This window comes from Equus asinus, chromosome 13 (genome assembly GCF_041296235.1).
Source record: "Equus asinus isolate D_3611 breed Donkey chromosome 13, EquAss-T2T_v2, whole genome shotgun sequence".
Lineage (NCBI taxonomy): Eukaryota > Metazoa > Chordata > Mammalia > Perissodactyla > Equidae > Equus > Equus asinus.
The window spans coordinates 53044012-53064106 of NC_091802.1; the positions used below are offsets into that span (position 1 = coordinate 53044012).

At 44.7% G+C, this 20095-nt stretch overlaps 1 long non-coding RNA gene across 5 annotated transcripts in view; it reads right to left on the reverse strand.

Annotated features, from left to right (window-relative positions):
• The window catches only part of LOC106830240 (uncharacterized), a 106618-nt gene that overhangs the window by 51584 nt on the left and 34939 nt on the right, over positions 1–20095 (reverse strand). For 3 of the 5 annotated variants that reach the window (XR_011493923.1, XR_011493924.1, XR_011493927.1), the window contains exons 2-4: positions 17498–17625; positions 11103–11353; positions 7694–7789 (exon numbers count right to left, since the gene is read on the reverse strand). This is a non-coding gene — a long non-coding RNA (uncharacterized lncRNA). Of the gene's footprint in view, positions 1–5862; positions 7790–11102; positions 11354–17497; positions 17626–18949; positions 19012–20095 lie in introns of those variants that run through there. The other 2 variants (XR_011493926.1, XR_011493925.1) reach the window with 2 other exon arrangements.

Genomic DNA, 20095 nt, shown 5'->3' on the forward strand with positions numbered 1-20095 from the left:
TGCCCCCAGGGTCAGCAGCCACCTGGCCAGAGGATCAACCCCAAGAGACAAACAGCTGTGGCGGAGCCCAGGTCCCACAGCTCCATTGACTAAAGTGCTGGGTTCCATACTTTTTTTTTTTAGAAAAGCAGACCCTTTTTATTTTTTCAAGGAAAATCCTTTATGAAACAGCAAAATATAATTCAGACCAAGAGGAAAGATTCTGTGGTTGAACGAGGATAGTGAGCGCGTGGTGGCCAGGTATGGTTGCAACGGCCGTCTGCTCACGGGGATCCTTAAAGCACCACCAAAGAACTCTGGTCTCCTTGAAGGGCTTCAAAAAATCTGCATTAGCATTTAATGTTCATGAGGTCAGTGTATGTCTCGGTGTGTCTGTGTGAGTGCTGTGTGTGTGTGTGTATGTCTGCGTCTGTGTGAGTACGGAGTGCGTGTCTGTGTGAATGCTGGGTATGCGTGTCTGTGTGTGAGTGCTGTGTATGTGTGTGTCTGTGGGAGTGCTGAGTGTGTGTGTCTGTGTGTGAGTGTTGTATGCGCAGCTGTCTGTGTGTGTATGTGTGTGTCTGTGTGAGTACTGGGTGTGCATGTGTGTGTCTGTGTGAGTACTGGGTATATGTGTGTGTCTGTGTGACTGCTGGATGTGTGTGTGTCTGTGTGACTGCTAGGTGTGTGTGAGTGCTGGGGATGTGTGTGTGCCTGTGTGAGTGCTGGGTGTGTGTGTGTGTCCATGTGAGTGCTGGGGGTGTGTGTGTGTCTGTGTGAGTACTGGGTGTGTGTGTGTGCCTGTGTGAGTGCTGGGGGGGTGTGTGTGCCTGTGTGAGTGTGTGTGTATTGGGGGCACAGGGGCCCCTGTTCTACACTGTGGGTCTCCTCCTGAAGCTTGGCCAGATACCTTGCAATCTCCTGTCCCTGGTCACAAAAGGACAAAAAGAAAGAGTGGGGGCCCCTCAGTAGAACCGGGTAGTAGAAAATGAGGCTCTAAGCATCCATGGCACCATAGAAAAGCAGGCAGGGGAATCTAGAAGCACAGTAGTGGCTAACAGTGCGTGTTGAGTGCCAGGCACTGCTCTGAGCACTTCAAAGCTACTATCGTCTTAACTGTTTTACAACATCCCCTTGAGATAGGTACTCTCATCGTCTCAACTTTCTAGATGATGAAATTTGTGCTTAAGGAGGTTAAGTAACATTCTCAAGGTTTCACTGTTCATAAGAGGTGAAGCTGAGATCACGGCTCCTTCCTGGGCGTGTGGCCAGTGCAATAGCCCAGGGGGACCCTAAGGGCCCATGCTTGGGGTTAATGCTCTGCAGGCACTGTCTTAAGATTCTTAATAATTTTATCTTTGCATTTGTGTTTTGTAAGTAAAGTCAGATGGAGCATGCCTGGAGGCCTGGGGCCTCTGCTCACATGTGGTCCTGCCTCTCGGTGCCTGCCGGCCTTCCTGGGAGGGGTTCTTGGCCACCTGCCTCCCATCCCTGCTGCTCCGGGCCTGCCTGTCCTCCCCTTCACCATCCCTGCCCCTGACCACTGAGCACCACCGGGGGCAGCACCTGGGTCCTGTAGACAAGGAAAAGCTCCTGTTGGGTCATAATCTTCCGTACCCAGCGGGGGCCCGGACACAGAGAGATAGGGTCCAGTGTACGCCCTGGGTTTCCGCAGAGGAGAGGGCCCCAGCCATTCCCACCTCAGGGGAGGGAGGAGAGCCTCTCCCCCATCCCCAGTCCAGATTCTGAGCACGTCCTGAAACAGACGTTGCCGTTTCTTTGAGGTCATGTGTCCACTGTGGGTCTGGACTGTGGGCCCATGACTTCTTTCCTGGCCAAACCCTCGAATTTTCATTGTGCAGTAGGCCCCATGCATTACGTAGCTGGACCTGGCTAAGATTCAAACCCAGACACCTCAAGTCAAGAGCTGGCTGTGCGGGATGCCTCCCTTCTCCACCAAGAGAGTCAGCACCTTTTTGCTATTCTCTCAGCTCTTCAACCAGCTTCTTGCTCCAGCATTGATAGACTCCTGCTTTGCCAGCAGCCATGTAGCCAGAAGAGGGAATGTGTGACTAGTAACCAAAAGGCCCTGGGTTTGTCCTATGCTCCTTCCTCGGGACGAGGGACTTTCCCTTCTCCCACAGGTATATATTATATGCCCACATATACTCTCTTCAGGTCCCAATTACCACTATTCTAGGGGCACTAATGAGGATAAACCTCCCCCAAAGGATAAAGGGCAAGGTTCCCCAGGCTTGTGAAATAGCCTGTAACGTTGGAAGTGAGTCCAGAGAAAGAAAAGTCACAGGCAAGGAGCCAGCAACGTTTCCTAGAGGAACCCCTTTCCCCCAGCAACCCGGCTTCCTAGAATCATGAGAGAGGTTCCAATTTTTTCTTGAGATGACCAGCGTATAAATTCCCAAAGAGCAGGAACTCTGCCTCTCTTGCTTGCTGCTGGCACAGGACAGTGCCTTGCAGATAGTAGATGCTTAATAAATATTTAGAGAATTGACGCTGTTGGATGGATCTAATCCAGATGCAAACATCATATTTATTAACTCTGTCACTGGCATCTGTATCATCTTCAGCACTAGATTTTTAGAATTGGGAGCGAGGAGGGAAATCCCCATCCTCTCTCTTGTCCCTTCCTCTCTTCCCCTTATATCAGTCTCTGCCTTAACCAATAGCAAACAGGCCAGGGCCCCTTGGCTCTTTAACAAAGCCAAACAGGTGTGAGAGATTAGCTCCCTGGACGGAGCCTCTGTCCAACAAAACAATGTCAAATTCCCCCTAATAAAGTCCAGAGCTGTAAGCAATTCTCCTTGTTATTAAGCAGGAAAGAAAACACAGTCCGGCTCCGTCCCAATTAGCTCGGAGGACCCTCCGATGAGCCGAATTTAAACCAGAGACCTGCTCCGATCTGGCTTCCAGCGCAGACAGGGCCTGCCTTTCCCAGCGAATGGAAACTCACTGGCCCAGGTTCCCAGCCATCTTGGCACGAGGGTGCAGACAGCCCCCGAGCCCCCATCCCAATATCCACAGGCTGTCTCTGCCTCTGATTCAAACCATCTTTGCAACTCCCTGCCAGATCCCTTACTTTGATTTTCCATATGGAGGCTCGGTCTCCTTTGCCAGGTTAGTGTTTATAGGGATGGGCTTTTTGACAGTTTCGCTGTCAGTGAAAGAGGGGATGGGATCCCTCCCCTGAACATGAATCACTTTCTTGTCATCCAAAAAAGGGGGAAAGATCAACATCCTGAAGCAATAACAACAACAAAATAGAAACCCCAAAGGGACCTAGCAATGGGATGTCTCGTCTTTCCTTTCCTTACCGCCCTCCATCCCCCACCTCATACTAATAGGTCATGGAGTGGAAAATAGAAGGACTCCAAGGTGCTTCCAAGACGGCCCCTAGCTCTGTCACTTCGTGTTCACACGTGGGGTCACCTGCCCCTCCCCCACCCCGGCATAGATGGAGCTTGGAGGGACTCTCTTTCCATCTTGAACATCTTACCTGAACGGGGGACGTTGAAACAGTTTTCACAATAAGCTCTGAGCAGAGATTGTGATTGCCATGCACTATCCTAAGGCTTTAAAGCATGACTTTAAGTCTCACCAGAACTCGATGAATTTTATAAATGAGGTAACTGAGTATTTAAAAAGTTACTAGTCCAAAGCACACAGCTAGCCACTGGTAGAACTTCTGAACCCAGAGTCCAAATCCAGAACTGCAGCCAACTTCAGTGGCGTTTGTCAAATATTCCTTCTCCGTCCTCAGCTCCCCCTTCTGGGCACATGGAGGAATGACATTTCCTGGGCTTTGACGTTGGGTGGGCCCTCGGGGCCTGCACTGGCCAGTGAGTTATGAACAGAGGTAATGTATACCACTTCCAGGCTGAGCCAGTGTGTGTCTCCCCAGGATACACTGTTCCCTCTGCCATGCTCACTGGCAATGTTCCAGAAAGCTCTGTCAGCCTGGGTCCCAGAATAAGGATGCAATGACAAGGGAGCCAAACCCTCAGCTTCTGGTGATAGATACATAGTAGGAATAAGAAGCAAATTTTAGGGGCCAGCCTGGTGGCATAGTGATTAAGTTTGCATGTTCTGCTTCGGCAGCCTGCGGCTCACAGGTTCAGATCCCAGGCGCAGACCTGCATACCGCTCATCAAGCCATGCTGTGGTAGCATCCCACATACGAAATAGAGGGAGATTGGCACAGGTGTTAGTTCAAGGCCTATCTCGCTCACCAAAAACAAAAGAAATAAATTTTAATTGTTTTAATCCAGTAAGATTCAGGGGTTATTACTATAAAAGTGGGGAAGGTGGTTAGTTTCAGAGGGAGAGGAGGGCAGGGGTATGTGAGAGGACTTCTGGGTACCTGTCTAAGCTCCATTTCCTAACTTGAGTGCTGGTTACAAGGATGTTAGCTTTATAGAAATATCATAAATATTTGTTTCAGGTGGGTTTCTGTTTCTGTGTTTTATTTTATACTAAACAGTTTAAAAAATGTTTGGGGTGTTGTTTGTTACCACACCATAACAGCCCTGACTGATACACCATCACGGTCCCTGTGATGAAGTGCTTTCTTACATCTCCATGGGCCCCCTTCTGCTTGGATGTCAATAAATTTCTGTCTTCTGACATAAGAAGTGAAACCTTTGTTTTTTTCTGTTAAGTCTAAGTCTTGGAAGGGAAAGAACAAAGTAGAAACATGAAATGCGTTAGCTGGGGCAGCAAGTCTTCAAGGCTTCCTCTTCCAGAATTTCCTAAGAGATTATGGCTGCATTCCAAAAGGCAAGACATGATTGACTCTGAAATAGAGAATCCAAATAGTGGAGCTCACCTGAACCTTCTCTCTGACCCTACTTCTCTCTGCCCCAGCACCCTTGACACAGCCTCTTGTGGTTACTTTACTGCACGGTAGTCTCATTAATTGTACACACAGAGGGATGCAAATGGAATAGCTTCATGGTACATTTAGGCAGGAGGGTTCACCCTAGAGAGAAGACGTTCCTGATGGTCTTCAATTTGTCCCTGTTGGAAAACGCTCAAGAGATATTCAGAGGAATCTTCTAACTCATCTAGAGATAAGCCGGGGTGCAAAGGGCAGAGGGAAACTGTAATGAATTTCCTCTGCCATGACCCTAGCTCAAGCAATAAAGGCTGGCTCTGGCAGCATCTGGGAGCTTGAAAAGACAGGGAGACACTAAATAGTGTGCCAAAACAATTCCCCACATGCAAAGCCATGTTAGCCATAGAGAAGCAGAATGCTTTCCTCCGGAAGGCCATTGTAGTATTCTGTAATCCATTCCCCTTACGCCCTGCCCCATCCCCAGATAAAGCCATCACTGCATGGGGAGATGACAAGGACTACCAGTTGGAAAAAAAAAAAAAAGACTGTTTTTAGTTTGATTTTGGTTTTGGTTTGTTTCATTTATTACTGATGTCATGCGCAAAAGCTCCCTGTATTTTAGAACTCGGTCTTCTTGAAAGCCAGTTCTCAAACCAGACCCCAGATTCTTCCCGCCCACCTGCAAGCAAGCTGCTGAGTAGTCACTCCAAATTCAGCCCTTCCAGGGCCCTCTGTCAGCACTCAAGGCTGTTGACCAACAAGTGTTTCCCAAGCTTGGCGCTCGCTGGTCTAGCCTCATTAAGCCAACGCAAGACGTCTATGTGACTGATTTATCCCATACAATAAAACCAGACTATTACTCACTGGGGCAACCTGGCACACGATCTGGTGCCTTCTGTAAGAGGTAGCAAACCAGCAGCATCATAAACCGCCCTGCTATTTGAGGAGAGAGAAATCGCTAATCTGTGGTTGTCATACCATAAATGAATTTTCATTACCATCTGGGGCAACGCTAAACTTCAAGGTCCTGTAATTATAATCCATTGATTTTTTATTGTCACCTGCTAAAAGCAAAAGCATAAAACATTATCACTTTAACACCAAGGTCCAGTTGGATGTGAGGCCCTCCTCTGTGCCCCCGCTGTAAATTACAGATGGCAGCAAAGAGATGCACAAGGAAAGGCGGTTATGCCCTCCCTCCCCCATACCAGGAAGCACACAGAGAGAAGCCCACAGTGGGGATGAATCATTTACAAAGCAATCAAAAAGGGCCACCTTCTCCTCGCTTTCTTTCTCGTGACATTTCTCTCTTTCTAATTTATATCTTAGTTATTTGTAAGAGATTATGCAACATGCTGGTAAAGGGTGCAGACTCGGGAGGCAAAATTCTTGCATTTGAATCCTGGTTCCCTTATTTTTAGTTGTGTGACCTTGAGCTACTGTGCCTCAGTTTCCTCCTCTGTGAAATGAAAATCTTGGTAAGAGTATCTACCAGCCTCATAGTGTTATTATGAGGATGGAGTGAGTTGATTCATGTCAAGCGCTTAGAAGAATTCAATGCATGTCACGTATTATTACAACACGAATGAAAGTCTGGCTGGCTGGCAGTCCTTGCCTTCTAGACTATAAGTCATTTGTTGGTAAAAAACTTGTTTTAAACATCTTTTTAGATATTTAGATATTTAGACTGAACTTGTTAAAGGCAAATCCTGAAATTTACCCATCATTACAGCGTGTGTGTCTGGTGCGTAGGAGGTATTTAATTACAATGCTCATAATGCCTTGCGCGTTATAAATATCAGAAATTCTTACTGACTGAACAAATGAATGTTCAAAACCCAGTTTTATTCACTTTTCGTTTAAGTGATCGTGTGCTCTATTGACTAGATGGTGCTGATAAACAAATTGAGACTTAGGAAGGGGAAAGGTCCTCCCCTGGGCATGAGGGAAGGGAATGACGGGACATGGAATTGAGAGGAGAAGAAAAGTCCTGTTCGCTTAAAAAGATACTGTATTCTCCCCTGGTTATGTATCTTTTGGTAGATGTGTTTGAGTCTGGTGACCACATCTAAGAGAGGCCCCAAAAAACCACTGTGTTTTAAGAGAGGTGATGAGAATGTTGCAGGTTCTGGAAAGCATGTGGTCTGTGGTAAACTAACTGAGTGCCAGAGAAGAGAAGACTCCTAGGGCAGCAGGGGAACTGAGTTCAGGGAACTGCAGAATTTGCAACAATGTTCTCTGTCACCCTCCAGATACAACAATCACTAAAGCCTGTGGTCCCACCTCCCAATATTTCTTGAATTCAACGCTGCCCAGGCCCTGCTTCTCCTGGTTCGCTGGAGAGTTATATTGCTAATGTCCATATGTTCCTAGTGAAATCCAACCCTACTTCTCCAGGCTCGGTTCTGAGGTCCCATCATCTACAAAGCCTTCTCCCACCTCCACTAGCAGAACTCAGCATTCTTCCCCCATGTCCCCCAGGAACTTTGTGCGTCATACTCTGTGACCATTTCCATTGCTCCACTCTGAACCCCTTAAAGGTAAATCCTGGGATTTATCCAACTTTATATCTCATGGGCCTAGCAGCATGCCTGGCACATAGTAGGAACTGAAGAAATATGGGGTGAATAGAAATTGGAGGTAATTTCCCATTTAGTAAGAGAAAGATGTTTTAATTAGGAGAATAACCCCCCAAGTGGACTATGCTAGACAGGTACAGAGACCTGTGATTCCCATGCAGGGATGTGGTAGAAAGGATTTCCACGTTAAGTAGAAGGTTGAACCAGGGGACCTTTAAGAACTTTTTTCAGTCCAGACTTGAGATTCAAGGACACTATGGCATTTGCAACTTCAGCTCCAGACCTTTAGCCACTTCGCTGGAAAAAGAGACACATAAGTCCTGGTCCTGGGACTTGCAATCTCACAGTGGCATTTCTCCAAGAAATGGATGCTTTTCACCTGTGGAAAATGAAATAAATATGACAGTTTTTAACTCTAGAGCAGAAGAGAAGGAATGTCTAGCAGTGATTATAACCTGGAATGTCTAAGCCTTTTCTCCAAAAAGATCCAAACCAATGAACTTGCTTCCGATGTATGAAAAATGCCTTCGTACCCTATGTTCTCATAACTGAAAGAGGTAGAGAACAGGAACGGGGCTAAACATGGCCTTCCAGATGTGTCAGAGTTGTGATAAGTCATGTTTAAACTTTACCCAAAGTGAAATAAAGTGTCAACAGAAACTGCTGCCCAAACTCTCTGATCAGGTCAGGCAAACAACCAATCGAAAAAAATCAATCAAATGTGAAAGGTGGCTAAAGGGGTGGGAATGCTTAACTCTGTGATTCCCAGAGGACCCAGGTCTATTTAATATGTTTTCTGCCAGCTGCTGCTTCTCCTCACAGCCATGAAATAGCCAGAAATACACCAGAGGGTATTGTTTTGTGAGCTGGCTTGGACGTGAGCAGGCTAAGAACTCAGTGGCATTGGCCAATGATGAAGAAAGGATGCTAGGAATGGTGGGCTCAAAACGGATGGGTCAGTCCAGCCCCAGGGCCAGTACTTTGGGATGAGAAGTGGCCAAAACTCCAAAGAGGAATGGAAAATTTGACCTTGATCTGGAATACTGTAAATGCTCAAGAAGGTTGGTTCTTGTGGGTGGGAGAGAGGAGCAAAAATTTCTAAGTCAATGTGACAGAATGACAGCAGTGTGCTTCCATGTGACCCATGCAGTTGGAAATAGACTGCATTTCCCCAGGGAGAATGGATCAGCAGGAACCAGCCAGGAGCTCAAGGCCCCAGCCAAGTGGACTAATGTTTAGGACAGAGTTTCCAGTGGGAGGAGGAAGTAGAGTATAAGTCAGGAATTTGGCAAGCAAGGTCCAATCTTATGAGCAAATAAATATGGTGGAATAAAACAGGTTTGGTGGACAGGAAGATGTTCGGGTCTCACCACCCTCAACAAACCAAATTCTAGACCCCTAGAGCAGATGGAATGCCTAATATACCTCCTGTCTTGTCAAGACTGCTTCAGGCACCAGCTGGGCTGATCCTCTAGTGGTTTCAGCTGGATAAAGCCGAAGTGGGCAAGGATTTGATGTGACAACCTGCTCACAGGCCTTCCCACTCAGTGATAATTGACTCCAGAGCGCACCCTCCTCCCCGCCCTCTTCTGTTAATAGTGAAAGATTGAAAACAGCCTACTTGCGCAAGTGCTCAGAGTGAGAAACATGATGCTGTGCCCCCAGAACGCTTTACCACGACATCCTTAAAAACCGTTTATAAAGAATTCTGTACCGGTGGGAGACAACGCTCAGAGCCTAATGTTAATAGAAGTATACAAAATTGTATGTGTCGTAGAATTACCAAAATATTTATGTATGTTAGTTGTTTATATGTGTGTATGTATGTGATATAGTTGTACATTAATGTATCCACATGAATATAAAAAATTTAGCATTATAAATGGGTGGTGGAATCATGAATGATACTCGTTTTCTTCTTTACACTTTCCAATATTTCTCAAAATTTTACAATCAGCATAATTTAATAATCAGTGAAAATATTTAATGGAACTAGCTGTTTACCATATGTTTTTAATGCTAATATCTGAATACATAGTGTTCCTCTGCTAAATTACCGTCATCGAAGGAATTATAGCAGCCATATTTGTCTAACAATGACAAACTACAGACAATTGGAAAACATCTAAAATATGTCAGTAACTACTCTACTGCCACCAGCCTTGGAATCTACTTTATACGTTCTCATAACAATCAGCATCACAAGGAGTGTGACCCCAACAGCAACAAATACATAGTAAGTCTATTTCTAGTCTGAAATCAACATGACCTGCTAACGTTCTTTATTGATATTGAGGCTACCTTGGGACTGGCTTAGAAAATGGTTAATACCATATATGTGTTATTCCCATATTTTAAAAAAATCTAAATGGTAAGTTACTGTTTGCAGCATGCTTTATTAATTGATGGCAGTCCTAACATCATAATCCTAAGATAAAGAGTGTCATAAACTTGTTAATAAGGACATATGGCAGGGAAAATTGATAGAGCCAAGCCTTTGAAGGGTGGGGTTCTTTCTCTAAAACAGAGTCATAAAAGGTGTGGGGAGGCCTGGGGAGATGACAATGGACTGTGGTTCATCACTGGGAACCGAGAACCAAGAGCCGAGTCCCAGCCTTTCCTTAGGGAATTGGAGGGAGGGAGAGGCGGAGGTGCTGGAGCTTCATTTGACTTGCCTTTCTCTAATCAGGAAGATGCCACCTTCCTTCCCTTTGCAAACCTTGGGGTCCAGAGGAGCAGCCCACCCATGCCTTCATCTATAGCCTGGGATTCTATGTCAGAGAGGGCTAGAGAAGTGCTAATAAGGCACACACAAAGGCAAATCATATTTAATGCCAGGCGACTTACACTAGTTTGCAGTTTAGCAGCTATAAATCATGGATATTCCAAGACAATCCAGATAGGATACTTTTTCATTGTATTCAAGAGTTCAGAGTTAGGCAAATATGGTGATATTATCTAGAGGGTTCCATCCTGTTAAATATTCAGGTGTTTTTCTGAGGAAGATGATATCATATCGTGCTCAGAATGTTACCTCTGATGAGGCAGCTATTAAGAGTAGATGATCAGGGGCTGGCCCGGTGGTGCAGCAGTTAAGTGCACATGTTCCGCTTCAGAGGCCCGGGGTTCACCGATTCAGATCCTGGGTGCAGACACGGCACCGTTTGGCAAGCCATGCTGTGGCAGGCATCCCACATATAAAGTAGAGGAAGATGGGCACAGATGTTAGCTCAGGGCCAGTCTTCCTCAGCAAAAAGAGGAGGACTGGCAGCAGATGTTAGCTCAAGGCTAATCTTCCTCAAAAAAAAAAAGAGTAGATGATCACCTGCACACAAAAATCTGAAGAGGGATGAAAGACACCCAGAGACAACAATGTTTTCTTCCTTCAGGTGTTAATTCACCTGGGGCTCCACCATTGGAAAAGTGGGCTAAGCATTACTTTTTCCTCAAGAACCCCATTTCAAAAGGCTAACAGAGTTGCTAGTAATAACACAGTGAGTTGCTGACATTCAGCCACGAAATAACCAATTTGATCGTGATCTCCCATAGATGCAGGGATCCAAAGTAGCCAGAATGTAGCTTAGAGAAGAGGGGAAAGTGTCCAGAAGAAAAGGCACCAAAAAGGGTGCAAATGATGGGGGGAAGTGTGGACTGTAGACAGCAATGTTGAAAATTGTATAATTCAGTCTCACCTTGGATGGGCCTTCGTTTGGTGCTTTAAAGTAGAGGGATGAATGAAATGGACATTAAAGTTCCCTTCAGTTCCAGAGTTTCCTCATCCAATTAGCGTATCCTTGGGGAGTCTCTCAGTGGCCTCCTTCCCACTTCCAACACTTGTGAATGGACAGATGACTCACCAGAAACGGGAGATAGACATCTTTTGAAGCCAATTTTGATAAAAGAGGTGTTTCCCTCTACTCCACAGCCAGCCGGGCTTGTCGGCCTTAAGCAAAACCAAATATAAATATTGAATTTGAGTCTACCCATGAAACAACAGGAAAGCTTTAGCCCAGCCAGCCACCACCATCCCATTACTCTAGAGGCACTAAATCAGGATTTCTCAATCAAGGCACCATTGACATTCGGGACCAGATGATTCTTTGTTGTATGGGGCTCCCCTGTGCATTGTAGGATGTTCGGTAGCACCCTGGCCCCTATTCACTAGGTGCCAGTAGCAGCCATCCTCACAATATAATGTTCAAAAGTGTCTATGGACGTTGCAAATGTCCACTGGAGGCAAATTGTCCCCAGATAAGAACCACCGCACTAAATGGACAGAAATCTTCATCCTCGAGGTATAGAGGGTACACAAGTATAATCCCATCCTATTTATCCTATATGCCAAACTTTTGGCATGATTTTAAACCCAGGAGTAACAGAGATGGATGTCCCTTCTTGGTCTATGCAGAAGCTTAAACAATAAAAAGACATTTCCCATAACTAGGAGAGGCCTTCCCAAGAAGACTATTGGCCATATGTTCAAGAGCCATCAGGTTCTCTGCGCCTTTGATCCTAAGTAGGAGATCTGAGTAGCATTTGTAATAGAGGCATCTATGTTTTTGTCTAACTGCCTGATAGTGTGGGGAGTTATCTTCTTCAGAGAGGACATCTCAGTCTACCCATGGCAGAATAACTAAAATCATCCCCATGATTCTCCATGGTGTGATCCCTGGCTGGATTTGAGAAGATGTAAAGGATAGTGTGAGGGCTCTCTATCCCATCCTGGTACCACCTTGCAGACGGCTCATCTGGAGTTAGAACCTGCCTACGTCTATCCTGCAGACTTGATGAGGTACCTTGGAGTTCATCATAAAAGTCAAGGCTGGAAGGAACATAATAGACCACCAACCAAGCTCTCATTTTACAGTGAGTTTGGGAGGGTCACAAGCTATTTCACGGCAGAGCAAGACTAGAACCCAGGGCAGGGGACAATGGGCTCTTCACAGCCGAAAATGGACTGATCAGGCTCATGGCAATAAGGAAAAAGAAGTGTCAAAACAAACAGAAGCCCCAAAACAATGACATCCAATCCTGCTTGGGCAGCTCTAGCGCTGTGAGGCATAGCAATAACACTCTCAAAAGTATTTTTTGAAATATTTTTAATTTGAAAGAAGAAACATATTCCATAGATCGATTTTTGAAACTCCAAATATTTAGAATGGCAAGCCTTCGGTCACCCTGAAAGCACCAGACAGACTGGTGGAACAAGGGGAGGGGACGCTTGATTGTTTTTAAGCCAATCAGTTCTCCCGGATTCCCTGCGCCCCTCCCCCTCCCCACACCATCCCCTGCTGTCATTTATCAAGACTGGCCTGATCCTGTGGAATTCCACTCATTCTTCATCAGGGCTTTGACCTCCTCCAACCAAACAAGCAAGGTACATTCTGGGAGAGTGCTAATATGAGGGCATGGCGGGTGAAGAGGAGGAAACAATCGATGCTCCAGGACTTTCCCACACTTAGGCAAATCAATTTTATCAGTGTTTGGACATTGAGTGTCAAGGCCGGTCAGATGGAAGCCAAAGGTTCTGTGGGGAAGGGGGGCTGATAGAGGCTACTGCTGTGGCTTAAATCATAGGACAGCTTCTTGGAAGCGGCTGACTCTAATAGCCCGCACATTTAGAGGGACCTGCATATCACACTCTGCATATCCAGATGCTGAGGGTCCTTCTTTCACTCTAACATGTGAAAAAGACCCCAAACAAAGGTCCCAACATGCCCTCTCTACCTCGGAAAAACACAAGGAAATATGCATTGGTTCTAGAAAAAGGCAGGTGCCAAGGGCATTGGGCCCCGCCTTCACGCGTAAATCAAGACTGTTTACACGGCCACCTTCTCTCAATTATCCAAGAGCTGATTATCCCACTGGTGCGTTGTCCAAATCTTCCACATTTTCTCTTCCTTTGGTTGCTCTCTGGTATAGTGATGATTATTGCTCTCATCAGAGGTGCGCAGCAGGTGAAACCCAAACCAGTCAGGCTGCTACTTGGCAGCATGTTTGAGCAGAGGAGGTAGAAGCTGCTGCCTGAATGAGGCCCTCAGCTTCTCACCCTATCCCTCCCAGTTTCTCCTGTGCACCAGGCTGTTCATACCTCTAGACCTCTGTTCGTGTTGCTTCCTCTTTCTCCCCTTGACACCCACTGAGCGCCCCTCCTTACGTCAGCACTCAGGTGCCATCTGCCCTCTGAAGCTGTCTCTGATGTGCCCTAGTTAAGGCACCTGTCCCTCAACTCCATTCCCACTCTGACAGAAAAAAAAAGTGACTATAATGCTCTATTGCTCACAATTACTAATATTTGAGCTCCCCTGGAGACAGATTCCTCTTTACCTGATTCATCTTCACCGCCCCAGGCCTTAGCATGGTGGGTAGCATATACTAGACACTCCATAATTATTTGATGAGCACATGAATCTGTAGATTTATATTATCAAGATTCTCTCTACTCCTCATATTTCCAGAAACCTGAGCCATAAGTGGGTACAGGTGCTTCTCTCAACCAGTATGCTGATTGCTCTGCATGAAAATGATGTTGGTGTGGTCATTCAGATATTCTGTCAGTTTCCTCTCTGCCTAACCCCTGATTGCAGCTCAGCTCCGTCAGCCTAGTGCTGACTGCTATGAAATTTCTAGTACCTGCGTGACTAGACAAGGGGCACTGGTGCCACTGCCCACAGCTCTGCATGCCGCAATCTCCTTCCTCCCACACCAACCCCACTCTCTCTGCCCCAAGCAACAGGACTATGAAAACAAGAGAGGAGGCCTAGGAAATCTGAAGTCCCATTGACTCACCTGCCAGCTCTAGGCCATACCTACATGACCTGGAGTCTTCATATTAAATCAGCCTCTTCCTGATACCAAATGTCCCTACAGGTGACTGGTGCAGCTTCTGGTAATCTGAAAGTGTCCTACACACCTGTGTGAGTTAGTAAGCTATTGTACGCCAGCTCTAAAATCTCCTAAACCCTGCCTATGTGCTAGGGGATACTCTGCAAATGACATTTCATCTTTGCTAGCTGCTTCTTAATAGGTTCTGTCATTAGGAGGCACTAGAGAAAGACCAAAAGCAGGAGAAGGGAGAATGCATCCCCCTCTTCCTTTTTACTTGCTGTTCCTCTTAATGCTGCCTAGCAGCAGCACTTCCTCCATCCCAATAGCAGCAGGTGGACGCAGCCTCCACCATCTAGAGCCAGCCTCAAAGAGCTTCCTCAGAGGTATAAACCCCAGCAAGGGTACATTACTCCCTCCTCAGAGATCTGAATTCCAGCTCCATAAGGCCCTCCTCAAAGCCCCTCAGGTGCCATCAGCAGCCATACAGAACCTCTTTCTCAGAGGTTTGTGCCCAAGTTCCTCTGGGCCCTTCTCTGATCTCTTAAGTTCCACAGCCCTAATCTCTTCCTGTGTTCCCCTAGTCTTAGGGGGGTAGCTTTTTCTACCACATGCTATCTCTATGTTACCTTGTTTGTTCTCATTTAATTTTTTCAGTCTTCCAACAGCTATATAACCAATCCCCTATATTAAATGCCCTCTGTTGAAATACCTAATGTGGTTTCTATTTTCCCGCCTGTGTCCCTAACAGATACTATATCCAAAGAGTCTTTCTACTTTCTGCCTAAGGATAAGTCTGAGAACCAGTCCAACATATTCTTAGCTTAAAATGGCAGCAGAGTCTAACAGAGGAAATAATTTCACTGTGGGTTTGCTGCTAGTTGTCTGAATAACCTCAAGTCACATAACCTTCTTGAGTCTCTAGTCTTCAGACCGTAAATGGGAGCAGATAATCTCAACCCCTTCCTATGTCTTAAAAATGCAGCAGAACTAGGAGCTGGCCTGGTGGCATAGCAGTTAAGTTCAAACGTTCTGCTTCAGCAGCCCAGGGTTCACTGGTTCGAATCTTGGGTGTGGACCTACGCACCGCTTATCAAGCCATGCTGCTGCAGGCGCTCCACATATAAAATAGAGGAAGATGGGCAAAGATGTTAGCTGAGGGCCAGTCTTTCTCAGAAAAAAGAGGAGGATTGGTGGCTGATGTTAGCTCAGGGCTAATCTTCCTCAAAAAAAAAAAATGCAGCAGAACTATAGAAAGTCTATGTGAAAGAGCTTCAAGGCCTGTATTAGAAAGGCACCATCATCTGTACAAAACTACTTATAATATCAACAGGCTGTAAAGACACCTCCTAGTTTTGATCTCAATAGGCTTTGCAAGACAGCCCCTCCCACTTATATCTACCACACAGGAAATACTCCAGATTCGCTGCTTTATGAAAGACTCACACCTTGTCGGGAAGAGGTTGAAATCTCTCATTTCCTTTTTTGATAAGAGCACAATCACCCATTTTCAAAATAAGATTTATTCTGAGTGTTGCAATGCCAGGTTGACTATTCTCTGTGCTGAGAGGAGTAAGTGTTGGAGGGTATCTGTTTTGAGGAAAGGATAGGAAGCAGAGGGGAGGGGAGAAGTGGGTAAGGATAGGAAGAATGTATTTCTTTCATGTTTGGAGTCATGCCAAGGTGTTATATTCTTATTAAGAATGGCTAGGTCTGGAAGAAACTTGAGGGATTAGTGGAAAGTGGGGGCGGGGGAAAGAGGCGGCACCATCAATTGCCTAAAACTGGCCCCAAACAGGTTTCCTCATTGTTCTGCCAATTGGTTTTGCAATAAATTGGAGGAAATTTGGCGAGATCTTCAACCAGGGCATGGACAGTGTCTTGGGACCAAGATAAACAGCAGTGAAGAGCTTGGCAGTTTCTCATTGGATATTTCAGAAGTGAGTTATGAGACACCAAGTTGTGAGTTATTTCTTCTAAGTTGACATAATGAAAATTAAGGCCAACATTGACAAGTTTGGCTCTCAACATTTGAGAGTCAAACACTAAACGGGAAATTCATTTATGAAACACATAAATAATTGGAGGAAAAAAGTAGAATCAGGTCAAATATTTAAGATGATTTAGATATAATCAATGTATTGACCTTAAAGAATTTAGTCCAGAAACTCTGCATGTAGAAACTATCCAGGCCTTCAGCAGTGGAGGGTAATTTTTTTTAGGAAAGAGAGATCCCTGAAACCCAGCCATTGCTATATTTTCTTGAATGAGTATCTGTGAATGAACAGAGTTTCTTAACAATTTGAGTACCGTGAACCCTTTTGGAAATTTGTTGAAGCCTATGGACTCCTTCTCAGAATTGTACATTTAAGTGCATAACTTGAAATATGTAGAATTATGAAAAAGATAAATTATATTGAAATGAATTTATCCAAATATTTAGAAAACAAAATTGTCATGTATGATATATATGCTTCTTTATCAACACATCTGATAACAAATAGGCTGTGGGTCTATTAACTATCAAAATTTTGAAGTAATGATGAGTATAGATAATATTTTGAGATCTTTACAATACTGCAGCATGATATGAAAATATCTGCTATTTCTATGGGTGACAATGTCCCAGGTATGGCCAATACTATTGCATATATTCATAATCGGAAGAAATGCTAAATTTCATTAAAAGTTAGAAAAAATAAAAATGTAATTTTTTTCGCATCCTAATTCATGGACTCCCTGAATTCTATCTATGGATCTCACGGGGGTCCATGGACAGTAAGAATCTGCGCCCAAATCGAAATAATCCTGTTTCCTATTTCTCCAAAGGATTTACTCTAGCCATCCTAAATAAATGGTTTCTTGCTAATGTAAATCAGGTAATACCACACCTTTACAAAAAGTTCTCACTGGCTCTCTTTTTTGTCTATATTATGTTCTAAGTCATTAGCATCATATTTATATAAGTCAGAGCCATAACAGAAAGTAGATGGTATATTTTTAAAAGGATAATTTGAGAAGAGTTTGTCTACACAGGGACTATTTACAAAGGTGTGGGTATAGGAGAAGCACAAGACACAGTGCAGTAGCCTAGGGCTTACCACTTCTAAACCCAAAGAGATGAGGAGAGGCAGAAGTTAGCTAATCCTTAAAGGAAAAGTTGAATTGTCCAGCTTTAGAAGGCCAATGACCTTCCGTTGGGGGAAGCAGCCAACCCAAGATGAGTTCTCATAGAAGGAGCCAATGGAGCAAATACTCTGACCTTACTATCCTCTCTTCTTCCAATCTCCTGCCAGGGCTCTCCATTGGGTGAATCCAACCAGAAGCCAGAGGGCAAGGGAACCCACTGATGTCCTTCCAAGAACAAAGTGGACAAGGGCAGAGAGTGATCTGGAGAGACAGACAGAAGAAATCCAGCACAGTATTGAAGACATTTCAAGTTTTGGTTCAAACTCTTCCTCCCTTCTTCTCTTTCACCCCTCACTCACCAGTACCCTCCCCAATGGACATTCCAAAGCTTCCCCAATATTTCAAGTTCTTTGACTTGCACATACTTGAACATAGTCTGGAGTAGTATGCCATCAGCCTCTTTCTCTAGTTAAGTTCTTGGTTGAGTACTTACTAAGTATTCAGGATCAAGATCAAATGCCACCTCCTCTCGAAAACTTTCTCCAATATTCCAAGGCAATTTTAGTAATGCTACCTCTGTGTCTCACCAGAAGATTGCATCACTCCAACATTTCTCAAAGTACTCTAAGAACAGTACTTTTGGAAGGTGTTATTAGGTGGAACATGAAATACCAGTTCAAAGAGGATCAATGTTCCATGGAACCCATCTGGGGAGACAATATTTTGCTCCATGGCAGCAGTCACCAAATTCCTTTAGACTCTAAATAACAAATTCCCAGCAGGAGGGGACAGATTTATCTGGAGAGCAGTGGAAGTGAGAAGCCAACATAGGAGGAGTTTGTGCCCTTATTGGGCACAAGGTGTATTAATCATATATGCTGCATACATATACAAAGAATATACACCAAAGAATACACATCTTAGAAACGAGAAAATGCCAGTCGTGTGTAACTTTAATCAGCTTAGGCCAATCAGTTTCTAAGGAGTAAAAAAGTCCCAGACCAGATGGGACAGAAACAAGAACCAGAGAAATGAGGACAAAAGCTTGTTGGTCCTATCAGCTAGTCTATGGTGATATTTTAATTTTCTAGGAATTACTTTTGGAAACTCAACCATTTCATGTTGTTTATATGTTTTTTATTTTTCTTCTTATAAAAATCTATTTTTAAAAACTTTAGACTGTCTTGGTCTAAAGAAAGACGGAAAAAAATTCTCTTTCCACACTCCCCAGCTCCCATAAGGAAGAGGAAACAGCATCACCATGGACTAAGTGTGACCACCTCAGCAGTGTCACCAAGAGAGAGGTGGAATGTAAGTGATAGAAAGTTGGAGGCCCTTGACATTGCTGTCTCCTTCCCTCTACACTTGTATCTGTCTAGCCTTTTTATTTCTTGTCCCTAGTCAATTTAGAGGGGGTTGTTTAAGATGGTTCCCAACCCTGCGGTGTTCTCACTCCACAGAAATGCCCAGCTCCCATGCAGCGGGGCCTGAGCCATCTTGGTCGCTCAGTGACACTCTTTTTCATACACTTCCTTGTCCTTAAGGAGTCACTGGATACTGGTGGACTGGAACTGTTCACCACAACCTGTGGATGTTTTCTTTAGCTCCTCCGGTGGATGTCATGGATACAATGCCTTCAAGGCTGGACTGTCAGGAGAAAGTTTGAAATCAGAGGTGATTTTCAGGAAGTGTGTCCCTGCAGCAACCTGGAAGCATGACGTCCAGACCTGTCACATCTAGTTAGAATCTCCATCAGTGGCTGGTCTGCTGTTGGCAAGGGCCTGAGAGTGACCCGTGTGACCCCTTCACTAAACTACAAAAGTAAATTAATCTCTTCCAAATGCGGTTCCTTACATTTGGCTATCAGGCCTTGAGCAGTCCAGATGGCTGAGTTAATTGAAATGAAAACCATTTTTCTTGTGACCAACTCATAGTTTCAAGTCGAGTGGACCCAGCAATGGCCTGACTTCTTTTCTACTCAAGCTCATAAAGAGGCAACAGGTCTTCAGAGGACTGAGAATGTGTGCATTTCCTTGTTCATGAGAGGAAATAAACCAGAGGTAACATGCAGGAATGGCAATCCTCTGGGGGCACTGAGAACTTGGATCACTCAGTTCCTATGAGCGGGTTCTGACTTCTCTACGCCTTGAATTTTCCATCTGTAAAGCACACCTAGAAAATGTGATTTCTGAGCTTGGGAAGTGATATGGCCATAGGAGAGCCCTAACAAGGCTGAACATTGATCTCCCCCTGGCGATTATCCATCCTCACTGCTCCCAGTGTCACTTGCTTCCTTTCCCTACCCATTTACGCATTGCCAACTTACCATATTTGCATATGAGGAGCTATAAAAATTCTAGATCTGGGTCTCTCGGATCCTTCATGAATTTTCTACTTATGTAAATGGTGAAACAACCAATACTTGGAAACTCCAATATATCAACCTCAAGAAAAGATTGGGGGCGCACGTGTGTGTGTGTGTGAGCACGCACATGCATGCATGTGTGGTTTCCAGATTGCTTTATTCCTACATGGCGGCTACTAGAGCTACAAAAAGTACAATCCACTTTTTGTCACTCCATTACCTTTTACTCAGGACCAAAAAAGATATAAAAACTAAATTTCACCCATATTTATTTTTCTTCTCAATTAATATTGCAAACTGTATCAATGGAATGTTTTTGGCTGCAAGTAACAAAACACCCAATTAAAAGTGGGTTAAATGCTAAGG